Below are 12,277 nucleotides of genomic sequence, written 5' to 3' on the forward strand. Positions count from 1 at the left end.
AGCAATCTCAAGGACTTTTTAAATTTACATAGGCAGAAATCTGGATACTATATGGAAGAATGGATATTTACGGTATAGAATAATGGTGGAAGGAGCATAAAGCTGTTTCAGGCTAATTTCATTGGCAGAGTTTTTTTTAAATTTTTTTTAAATATTTATTTGAAGGGAAGAGTTACAGAGAGGCAGAGGCAAGGAGAGAGAGAGAGAGAGAGAGAGAGAGAGAGAGGTCTTCCATCTGCTGATTCACTCCCCAGATGGCCACAATGGCTGAAGCTGTGCCTATCTGAAGCCAGGAGCCAGGAGCTTCTTCTGGGTCTTCGACATGTCTGCAGGGGCCCAAGGACTTGGGCCATCCTCTTCTGCTTTCCTAGGCCATAACAGATAGCTAAATCAGAAGTGGAGAAACCTGGATTGGAACTGGCACCCATATGGGATGCTGGCATACAGGCAGCAGTTTTACCTGCTATGCCACAGCTCTGGCCTTAAGCAGAGTTTTCCAATTTATACTTGCATCATGGAAGATCAGAAATATACTTATGTACTTTTTGTTTGTGTGTTTGGTGAGCATAGTCAAAATGTGGCCTGCACTCTATTAAGTTGAAATACCAGAGCTGCCTTGGTGCACAGTGAGAGGATCTAAAGGTGACAGAGATTGAAAAGTCCGAGTGGATTTATTGTAGAAGATTGCTCACCCACCTCTGGAGCCCAGACACCCTTGGCGAACCTTGTGGATACTTTCCCATGTGAAAATTACAGCGGGAGCTGGTGCCACTGAGATGGGAAAGTTGTGTGTGGCAGGAATAATTTGATCTCAGAGTGGCATGGGCCAAGCAGCACTCTATCATGAAAAATGTGATTATCATAATAGAGAAGACTCAAAGAAGCAGTAGGAATAGCCTGAGTTGCAGGGACTATTGGAACAAGTCCATAGAACAAAATCATTGCATTTCTAGAAGTGAAATAGATAGGCAGTTTACTAACTTGTCACTTTGTCTAAATAGAACATTTCTAGGTCAACTGTTCTAAAGTTTAACTTGATTCATATCACAGAGAGTCACGGCCAATCTCCATACAAAAGTCAGTTTTTAGACCCAGAACTCCTTAATTATGGGGAGGTCAGATGCCCTTCTGGAGAGGCTGCTCTACCGTCAAAAATGTGTACTGCTCATCTTCCTCTAATCTTCCTTAAAGGAATCATGGCATTTTCACAAGAGTGACTCTACATTGCGGAAAAGAAAATAGACATTTCTAGGATTTTAAAAAATAGCTCTGAAATGCCATAAAATAAAGCAGATTGAAAATATCAGCAGTATACCTATCAGAGTAGTGGATTGTGGAGGGAAGGTGAAGGGTAAGCTGTTACATCAGGCCTATTCCACAACTGAAAAGAAGCCCAATGCTCAGTGGACCTCAACGGATTTGGGAGGCAACATACTCCCCATTTGGCTTGCTGCCCCACTGAGTAAGTGACCCCAAACAGTTGCTTGAGTGGGTCCTAGAACAAGAGACGCCTCCACCATTCATTTAGGGTTGCCTTACAAGAGGCTCTGCCACCCAGACCAATATGACCCAGAGGGTCTGAAGGTAACTGAATTGGCAATGGCAGATAGTAATCCTATTTGAGTCGTAGGCAGATCAACATAATGCGAATCACAGCACAGATCTTCAGGATTTTGTAGCAAGGCCCTATAACCACCTACAGATAATTACTTTTTTTTTTTTTTTTTTATAGAAACAGCTTTTGGCTTCCCGGTGATCCTCAGTGGAGACTGAGAGTTACCATGAGGCCATTTGAGCTGGCTATCCAAGCATTAAATTTGAGCATGCACCACAACACTCTATCATCAAATGAAAACATTATGTTTGAGATTTGTCTCAAGAAAACCTTAGAGGTACAAGTAAATTACATGAAGAAGTGCCTTAAATGCTCAGCATCCCTGCTCCAGCTTTTATCATCTCTCTTCCAATCTTCATCTATAGCTGCACAGGTAGTTTCCTAAGATAATCTGACAAAGGAAACTGAAGCTCGATATTCAGATGGCTCTGCATGATAGGCAGGCTACACCCAGAAGTAGACAGATACTGAATTATTTTCACCATTCTAGGACATTCCTAAAGGAGAGTGGTGAAGGGAAATCCTGTCAGAGGGCAGACATTGCATCAGTGCATCTACCTGTCCATTTTTCTTATAAGGAAAACTAGCCAGCTGTATGATATATAGTCAATATCATATAATATTATAAATATCATATAATATTTATATAATATCTAACATTGAATATTTTAATTATATAAACAATATGGTTATATTGTATTATATAATTTTATGGTTATATATCATTAGAAATATTATATGTGTATATAAATAAAGATTTATGTATTTATTTGAAAAGAACAGATACACACAGAGGGAGAGCCAGAGAGAGAGTATTCAATCTGCAGATTCACGTCCCCAAATGGCTGCAACAGCCAGAACTGGGCCAGTCCAAGCCAGGAGCCAAGAGGTTTTAGGTCTCCCACATGAGTGCAGGGGCCTAAGCACTTGGACCATCCTCTGCTTCTTTCCCAGGCCATTAGCAGAGAGCTGGATCAGAAGTGGAACGGCCAGGACTCGAACCAGTAGCTATGTAGGATTCTGGTGCCAGAGTGGATAGCTTTACCCAATACACCCCAGCATCAGCCCTTAGGTTGGAGATAATACACACACACATATTATTTATTTGGAAGGCAGAGTGAAAGGGGGTGAGAGAGAGAGAGAGAGAGAGAATCTTCCATTAGCTGACTCAATTCCCTAAAGGTTTCAACAGGTGGTCCTGGTCTGGCCCAGGACCACCTGAACTCCATCTGGATCTCCCTCATGGGTGGCAGGAATCTAAATGTTAAGGTTCTTATATGTTGCTTCCCATGAACATTAACAGGAATGTGGATCTGAAGCAGAGGTAAAATTCTATGTATTTCATTCCAACACAGAATGTAGATGTTCCAAGTGACATCTAAATCTGATGCACCACAATGCTTGCCCCAGCATAAGGATCGATGTGTATCATAAATGTTCATCAAAGCTAAAATCAGAAGAAGATGCTAATAATCTAGTGAAGAGAACGATCAGTTCTGTGGATACCAGGAAATCTCTTTACCCAGCCACTCCTGTATTTGTTCAGTAAGCTCATGAACATAGTTCTGGTTACTGGGATGAAGATGTGTAAGAGGTAACCAGCACTGTTGGCTACTAACGAAGGCCAACCTGATTACAGCCAATGCCCAATTGCCAGCAGCAGAGACTAACACTATTACCATATCATTCCCTTGGTTATCACTCATTTATTTACTTATAGGTTAATTACATCTCATTGTCAGAATTGCAAGATATATATTTGTGAATTATTAAATGATAAGGAGAGAGGCTGGAATTGCAGCATAATGGGTAAAATTGCTTCCTGTGATATTGGCATCCTATATGGGTGCCAGTTTGTATACTGGCTGCTCCATTTCCTATCCAGCTCCCTGCAAATGGCATGAGAAAAAAAATAGCAGAAGATGGCCCAAGTGTTTGAGTTCCTATAATTTATTTGGAAGACCCAGAAGAAGTTCCTGGCTCCTGACTTTGGCCAAACACAGCCCTGACTCTTGTGGGAATTTGGGGAGCAAAACAATGGATGGAAGATTTCTCTACTTTTCCCTTTCTCTCTCTCTAACTCTGCCTTTCAAATAAAAAAATAAATATTTTTAAAAATCATAAGAAGGATGGAATCATAGAGCTGATGTAAACATCAAAATTCACCCTCTGGAGTTCAGAGATGTCAGGTTTTCATGTGGCTCTTATCTTGCTTCTGGAAATTAGAACACTGTACTTAGAATGACTCAAAAATTTTAATAAATGGATAAGTCCTTACAACAATGTAAAACAAATAGGATATACTTGTTAGAAAGTTAAGTGATAAAAGCTAGAAACTATATTTTACATGTAGGTACTTTGCTTGCCATCTCTATTTGGTTTCTCCAGAATTTCTTTTCAATCTATTCAATCACCAGGCACAAACTGTAGACCTAGAGATTCATGGAATACAAAATATATAAATATATATGCAAGTCACACTATTTATGCTTTTATTCCACAATTTTCCTCTTTTCATGTGGATTGATGTTATCAATACATCATTTTAACCTTTTACAATAGTTTTTTTTCTTTATTTGGTAAACCCTGAAACATAGGTTTAAAGTCAAAATCTATTAAGACTATCAATACTCTTGAAATTTGTTTCTAGTAAACCATTTTCTAGTTTTATGTCTTACAATCTTCTTGCCTCCAATAATGTTTTTATTATGGCCAAAATATATGCTTCACAATAAACATCCTGCGAGTTCTCCTTTATTGTTGTTGTTGCTGTCTGTGTTCGAATGAAATACATGATTCAATTTTTCTTGGCTGAAATGGAATCTACCTTTTCTTTGAAACTTCCCAGGAAGATATTTCTTCCTCTCCTCCACCCCTGTGTACATATTTTTTATTCATTAATTACTGTATTTGTTTCAAGTTGTCTTAGAAATATTTTGCTTTTGTTGTGATTTCTCTTCCAGTCAATTAAAAACAAATTTTTAATGAGTAACTAAAGTATACCTGCTACTACACAAAGACTTTGCATCAGTTATGTAATTTAATTCAGCAACTTTGTTATGAGCCAGACACTATTATTGTTATTTTATATCTTTCCCCAACAAACATGCATAATTGAACCAGGACTCATATGTAGATCTTCTTGACTCTATAGCTCTTTCTCAGTATGGCTACACGATAGTGGGACTAGTATCTGTGTCCTTAACATAACTGCTAAGTATAGTTTCTTATACATAGCAGAAGCTTCCTGAATATTATGTTCTTCATCTTCAGAAGAACAAGCAAGTTTCCAAATTCAGTTGGCATATGCCAACTGTTCCATGATAAGAATCCTTGTTAACTTTACTGCCAAATAACCACAAAGACACAGAAAGAGACTGAAACTGAGTTCCCAATGCTTGGATGAAAAACCATAATATTGCTATTGATTTTTTAGCTGTAAGAATTATGGGGGCCGGTGTTGTAGTGCAGGCAGTTAAGTCACCTCCTGCAACAAAGGCATCCCATATTGGAGTGCTGATTTGAGTTCAGGCAGCTCTGCTTCTGATCCAGCTCCTTGCTAATGTGCCTGGGAACCAGTAGATGATGACTCAAATGCCTGAACCTATGCCACCCATGCACAGAGATCCAGATGGAGTTCCTGGCTCCTGGCTTAACTTCTCAGACCTAGCTCTTGCAGCAATTTGGGGAATGAACCAGCAGATGGAAGACTGATTTCTTTCCCTCTCTCTCCCTCTCTCTCCTTCTCTCTCTCTCTCTCTGTCACTCTGCTTTTGAAACTGTTAAATCCTTTTTCTTAAAAGAAATAATGGGACTGACTGAGAATTATGATTTGTGTTTTGACAAAAATGTTAATCTTTAATTATTAAGGTGTAAAGCGGTTTATATATTCATATTTAATCCCTCAACACAATCTTGCTGGTCTGTTAGAAGCCAAAATAATTATAAAAATATAAAAACTAATCATCACATAACACTTATTTTTATACCAAGAATTGTTCTAAATACTTGCCTTAGTCTATTATCACTATTAGACTAGAATGTCTTATACTGGATATTTTATTAAAAAGGTAAATTTATTTCTCACAATTCTGGAGACTAGAAGTCTAAGATCTAGACACTAAGAGAAGGGCTGGCATTGTGGTGTAGTGGGTAAAGCCACCGCCTGTGCTGTCAGCATCTCATATAGGCTCTCGTTCATGCACTAGATGCTCAATTTCTGATCCAGCTCCCTCCTAATGGTGTGGGAAAAACAGTGGCTCAAGTATTTGGGTCCCTGTCATCCATGTGGGAGACCTGGATGAAGCTCCTGGTTTCAGTCTGGCCCAGCCTTAACCATTGTCACTGTCTAGGAAATGAACCAGCAAATGGAAGATATCTCTCTATCTGTCTCTCCCCTTTCTGTATGTAACTCTGACTTTCAAATAAATAAATAAATCTTAAAAAAGAACAACATTAGGAGATTAAGTGGCTAGTGAGGTTCTTTCTTCTATATCCTTATGTGGCAGAAAGGATAAATGCTACCTTGTCAGATGTCAGCAGTGCAGAAGGTCTTAGGGTCTAGCTAGTTCTCCTGACCCCATTTGCAAGGTCATCAATCCAATGAAGGAATCTTCATTATTTATTTACCTTCTTAAAACCACTCTTAAAAACTTTACCCTGGGGTTTAAGTTCCAACCTATTAAATTTTGTAGGGCCATATACATTTAAACCATAGAAGTACTTTAAATATATTACTTCATTTACTTGTCATACCAACATTGTGACAGTGCACTAATATCATTATATCCATTTTAAAGATGAATAAACTGAGCCATAGAAATATTAAGTGACCTTCTTGAGCACAGGAAGATAATAAGTGACAGTGATATGTTTGATTCCAGGATCCCAAAGAATATTTCTCACAATGCTAAACTTTTCTGTGTACTGTTATATTTGTGATCTCATCTTATGTAATGGCTCAGAAATGACCTTCATAGAACACACCCTTAACTTTATACCTATAGCCTACACCTCTCTCCAAGCTACAGACTCATACATCTAGACGCCTGCTTTCTATGTTCACTTGACTCATTTGAAATGACCCACTGGAGGCAGGCATTCAGTCTAGTGACAGACATCTTTGCAGATGCTCACATCCCAGAATGCCTGGGTTATTACATCTTCTGGTCATGGTGCCAGCTTCCTTCTCATGTACATCCTAGGGAGCAGCCATGGCTTGGGCAGTTGGATTTTTGCCATCATGTGAAGACATGAATTGATTTTCTGACTCTCAGTTTTAGTCCAGGCCAGATGTAGACACTGTAGGTATTTGAATGTTAAGCCAGTAGGTGGGAATTCTCTGTCTCTCTTTATGTCACTCTACCTCTCAAATAAATAAAAAACAACCCACTGAATGTCCTTTTCTACCTTCGGTAGCTCTCCCATCTTAAATATTCTTCCATTTGTGGTTAGGACAGACACCCTGCTGTTAAGCTTGGTGTGATTTTATTCTCGCTCAGATGGTTCACTTCAACATGAGATACTTTGACCTTGTTGTTTAGGTAGAACAGCATTAAATTGCCAACCTTTGACCATTCTGACTTATAAAAACATATAATTAAATAGTTCAAGTTATATAGGTCCAGATGTTAGTAAAATGGTGTGGTCTTATCTGTGGTTCTGGACCCCGTTGCCTTTACTAGAAGTCAGCTGACAAAATGGCCCACAGGCGTCAGCTCCTCTCCCACCTTAACAGGATTCTCTGCTCTTACTTCCCTGCCTCCTGCAAGGGTGTAACAGGACTTGCTTCTTGCACATAAGTTCTCTTCTTTTTCTTCATCCTTTCCCCCTGGCCTGTCAGATTTCCCCCATAGATAAACCTTTTCCCTTACACCTGTGATTGATGCGTTTTGTGATGTGTTTTGATAGCATACTTCTACTCTAGCCCCTTGCAGATTTTCTTCCAGCCAGCCATCTTCAGCAATTCTTGAAAAGTATAAATACAATCATACCTCTCCTTTCAAAGCCATGCAGTTTTTTTTTTCAAAAATATGCATTTTCCATGAACTTTTTGGAAACTTTTTGTATGGATAGATTTCAAAAATGAAAATAATAAGCAAATAACACTAAAATAAATGTATCCTTTAATTCTATTGTGGAATGAACCTTATACAATGTATTGAAATTGGTGTGTATTAAAAATATCTGTAAGACAAGGCTGGTGCTATGGTATAGCGGGTTAAGTTGCTGCCTGCATTCCATATGGTTGCCGGTTTGAGTCCCGGCTGCTCCAATTCCATTCCAGCTCTCTGCTATTGCCTGGAAAAACAGTAGAAGATGGCTGGTGATGTGGTGTAGTGGGTAAAGCCGCCACTTGCAGTGCCAGCATCCCAAATGGGTGCCAGTTCAAGTCCTGGCTGCTCCACTTCTGATCCAGCTCTCTGTTATGGCCTGGGAAAGCAGTGGAAGATGGCCCAAGTCCTTGGGCCCCTGCACCCAAATGAAAGACCTGGAAGAAGCTCCTGGCTTCTGGCTTCAGATCAGCACAGCTCCGGCCATTGCGGCCAGTTGGGGAGTGAACCAGCAGATGGAAGACTTCTCTCTCTCTTTCTCTCTCTCTGCCTCTCCTTCACTCTCTGTGTAACTCTTTCAAATAACTAAATATTTTTTAAAAATCTGTAAGATAGAAGTCAGACAATCTGAATTTGGATCCTCACTTGGTCGATTATGATCAGATCATGGAACTGAGAAAGAAAATACAATGTTCTATCCATTAACATTCTCATCAACCATTATATAAATTTCTTCCTATCCAAAAATTGTTTTTGCAAATAAATGAAGACATTATATATGAAAGCACACTAAAATATGAATTATTCCAAATCGTCTTATGTGACTGATAATACTTCAAATTCACAACTAGAATATCAGTAAAAATATTGTACAAAGAAATAAAGAATGAACTATTCCTGAATGTGCTCATCATATCAAATATGCCTGAAATAATTCATATAGTACAATACAATTTATTCCCATACTGCTTCAATTAAAAGTAAAATAGTAATATGCATATATTTAAAAGTAGGAAATTTAGGGGCTGACACTATGGCTCAGTGGGTTAAAGCCCCAGACTGCAGTGCCAGCATCCCAAGTGGGTGCCAGTTCGAGTCCTGGCCTCCCGGCCCCTGGACTCGGATCAGTTCAACTCTGCCCATTGTAGTCATATTGGGGTTGAACCAGTGGAATGAAGGACCTCTCTCTCTTTCTCTCTCTTTCTGGCTCCACCTCTCTCTGTAATTCTGTCTTTCAAATAAATAGAATAATTCCATTAAAAGAAGGAGTAGAAAATTTGATGATAAAAATATGACACAAATATACATATGTAGTAATATTCCCTAGATACAGGAATCTTGTCTCAAAGACAGTGATTTTTCAAGAATATGTGTTGAGTAAGCATTTGTTGAAAATGTGATGATTTTTACTTGATTCCTATCAACGACCAAGAGACAACAAAAATTCACAAGGGCCTGACTTCTTTCTAGGTAGCTTGACTAAAAGCATATGTAATAAAGGGAAAACTAAATGCAGTGTTCGAATGTTTTCTTTCTGAAGTTTCTCAGGAAACCATGAGAGTATTTGGAAAAGATCCATTGCCTGCTTTGGGAAGTCTGACATTGCATAACTGTGGTTTAAATGCCTTTCTGAATACAATTCACTTTTTATTGGAGTGGGGGGGCATTTGTAAACACTTTTTCTTAAAGGCTAGCAGAGTGGAATAGGATCTTCTACTTGTTCTCAAAGGCACTACCTAATATTTCTATTATTCTTACCTTCAATGTGGCTTGAGCCTTTTGGTTGTGTCTTTGGGACTCATTATGCTTATTTATTTTTAACTCTTTTCCATTTTGTTTTCTCATGGAATTCTTTGGCATAATGAATACTAGAAATCAAAACCATGGATTTTACACTCAAGGCTAAACTTTCCCCTGAACTGCACCCCTTTCCACTTTTTTTAAAACCTCACTAGTTGCATTCACACTTTTTTGAATAGAAATTTCTCACCCCCTGCACAGTCACTGGCAACAACTGCCTCTGTCTACCTCAAATTCATTTCAAATCAGTTCTTTGAAAAAAGAAAAATTGAGTCTTAATGCCAGGAAGGCCAGAGGAATTGAAAGTACTAACTTAAACCCTGCCTATCAGATTTGGGGACTTCTATTCCAAAGACCTGAGGTACACTGGGTCCGGGAGCCAAGGTGGCAGAGTAACACACAGGAGGCTGCTGTGCTCCTAAAGGTGGAGTGATGACTCAGAGACACTCCCTGCTCTCAGTGCTGGGGGCACAGACAGAGGCATCAACATGCTGCCTGCACTACACTCGCAAATTGCCTTACTCCTGCCCAGGCTTTCTAATTCTGCTTTCTTAAGTATTAATTAGCAAATGAACCAATCCAAAACCACTTAAATGTTGGCTATTTACACACCCCTCTCCATTTTGTGAAGAAATGGGATGGCTTAAATTACTTTTTAAAAAGGAGGGCCATGGTGCCAATGAAGCTGATTATATTAAAGAAAAACTAATTGTCTCTATATTTTCCCTCCCCCTCCAGGTACTCCATGCTTCACAATTTCTCCTGACTTTGTATGGTATTACTAAAAGGGAAAGAACTTTCATGGAAAAATTATTGCTATAATGTGCTGATTGTTACATTAATTCTCCCCAGCTCTATTGCTGGGCAAGAATTTTGGACTTAACTCAGGAGCTGCTTAGTGAGTTTGTCGGTGGTGGATGGGATTAGTTTAATCTCTTCTCAGAAGCTTCTAAGCACTGAGAAAGGATGGCGAGGAGGAGGAGCAGCCTAAAGTGAGGAGGGCAGAGATGAGGAAAGAAAGGTTGCTGATGACCAATGCCAAAGTTTATTTTGTCTTAGAACTAAATCTGAATACTGAAGAGAAGGGAATGAGGGCAGAGAAGAGGAGATGCCAAGCATGGTGGTGAATAAGAGTGTTAACTGGGATGAGTGGTGATGATCTCTTTATGATTTCATTGTGCTTGGAGTGCCTCCAAGCCCCAGGAGCAATGCACAAATGAGAAGGAAAGGAGGTGGTTAGGTGGGTTGAATGATGATTAGAATCCTCTATTAAAGGACACTCAAAGAAAGGGAGGAAAAAAGAATTCTAGATATGAAGGGAGTGTGGGGAATGAGGAATCTAACACACTTACTCTGTTGGACAATATGCAGCATAGAGTATAGGTGATAACCACAGTAATATTTTAATAGACTGAGTTCTTAAAATCTTCCTGATCTTCTACTATCCAGATTTTTGGGGAGTCTAAGTAAGCTGGACGAGTTAAGTTTTCTGACATATACTCGGACAGAGAGAGAGAGATTTTTCATCTGATCTGCTGATTTACTCATCCCGCAGATGGCTGAAATGGCCAGTGCTTGGCCAGGTTAAGACAGAAGCCAGAAGCTTCATCTGGGTCTCTCACATAGGTGGTAGGGGCCCAAATACTTGAGCCATCTTTCACTGCTTTTCCCAAGCCATTAGTGGAGCTGCTTCAGAAGTAGGGCAGCCAGGACACAAACCAGTGTCCACATTGGTTGCTGGTGCCACGAAGAGTGGCTTTACTAACAGTGTCACAATGCTGGCACCTGGAGATAAATTTTTAAAAGTATTCTTCTATTCTGCAATTTTCAATGTTGAATTTCAGTAGCATTATGTACAGTCATGTGCCACTTTCTTACAGGGATACATTCTGAGAAATGTGTCAGGTTATTATTTTTGTTTTCAAACATTATATCATATATTTAAATAAATGTAGATAATATAGGTCAATCACTGAACATGATCTCTTTCTTTTCAAAAATTACTTTTTTTTTTTTTGACAGGCAGAGTGGATAGTGAGAGAGAGAGACAGAGAGAAAGGTCTTCCTTTGCCATTGGTTCACCCTCCAATGGCCGCCACGGCCGGCGCGCTGCAGCCAGCGCACCGCTGATCCGATGGCAGGAGCCAGGCACTTATCCTGGTCTCCCATGGTGTGCAGGGCCCAAGGACTTGGGCCATCCTCCACTGCACTCCCTGGCCACAGCAGAGAGCTGGCCTGAAAGAGGGGCAACCGGGACAGAATCCGGCGCCCTGACCGGGACTAGAACCCGGTGTGCCGGCGCCGCAAGGCAGAGGATTAGCCTATTGAGCCGAGGCACCGGCCTTCAAAAATTACTTTTTAAAATTCAAAAGACATATTAAAATTAAAGGAAAAAAGCATAAAGAAAGGTAACCTGACTTAATGGACAGGACTTCTTGGTGCAATCCAGAGATGCCATCATAAACACCAGATGTATGAGACTGCTGCCAATGAAATACAGTGCGTGTTGTACAATAAACATATTTTAATCAGTAAAAGGATTACACTGCGAGATAAAAATAAAAGTTATCATATAATGAACACATAATACAGTGAATTTTTATTATTATGTAATAAATTGTATTTATTACATTTTTATATGACCTGGAACAGGTTGTCTACATTTGCATCACTACAAACATGGGCAGTGCATTGCAATAGATTTGCTGGTCTTTGACATTTATCTGCATGAATAATATTCACATGTGCCATATGCACTCCCATATATCTAGTTTAATTTATTCAATATTATGTCTGCTAGCTATTGTAA

This window comes from Oryctolagus cuniculus, chromosome 4, assembly GCF_051225735.1.
Source record: "Oryctolagus cuniculus isolate XC-2025 breed Fujian yellow rabbit chromosome 4, ASM5122573v1, whole genome shotgun sequence".
In the NCBI taxonomy this organism is placed as follows: Eukaryota; Metazoa; Chordata; class Mammalia; order Lagomorpha; family Leporidae; genus Oryctolagus; species Oryctolagus cuniculus.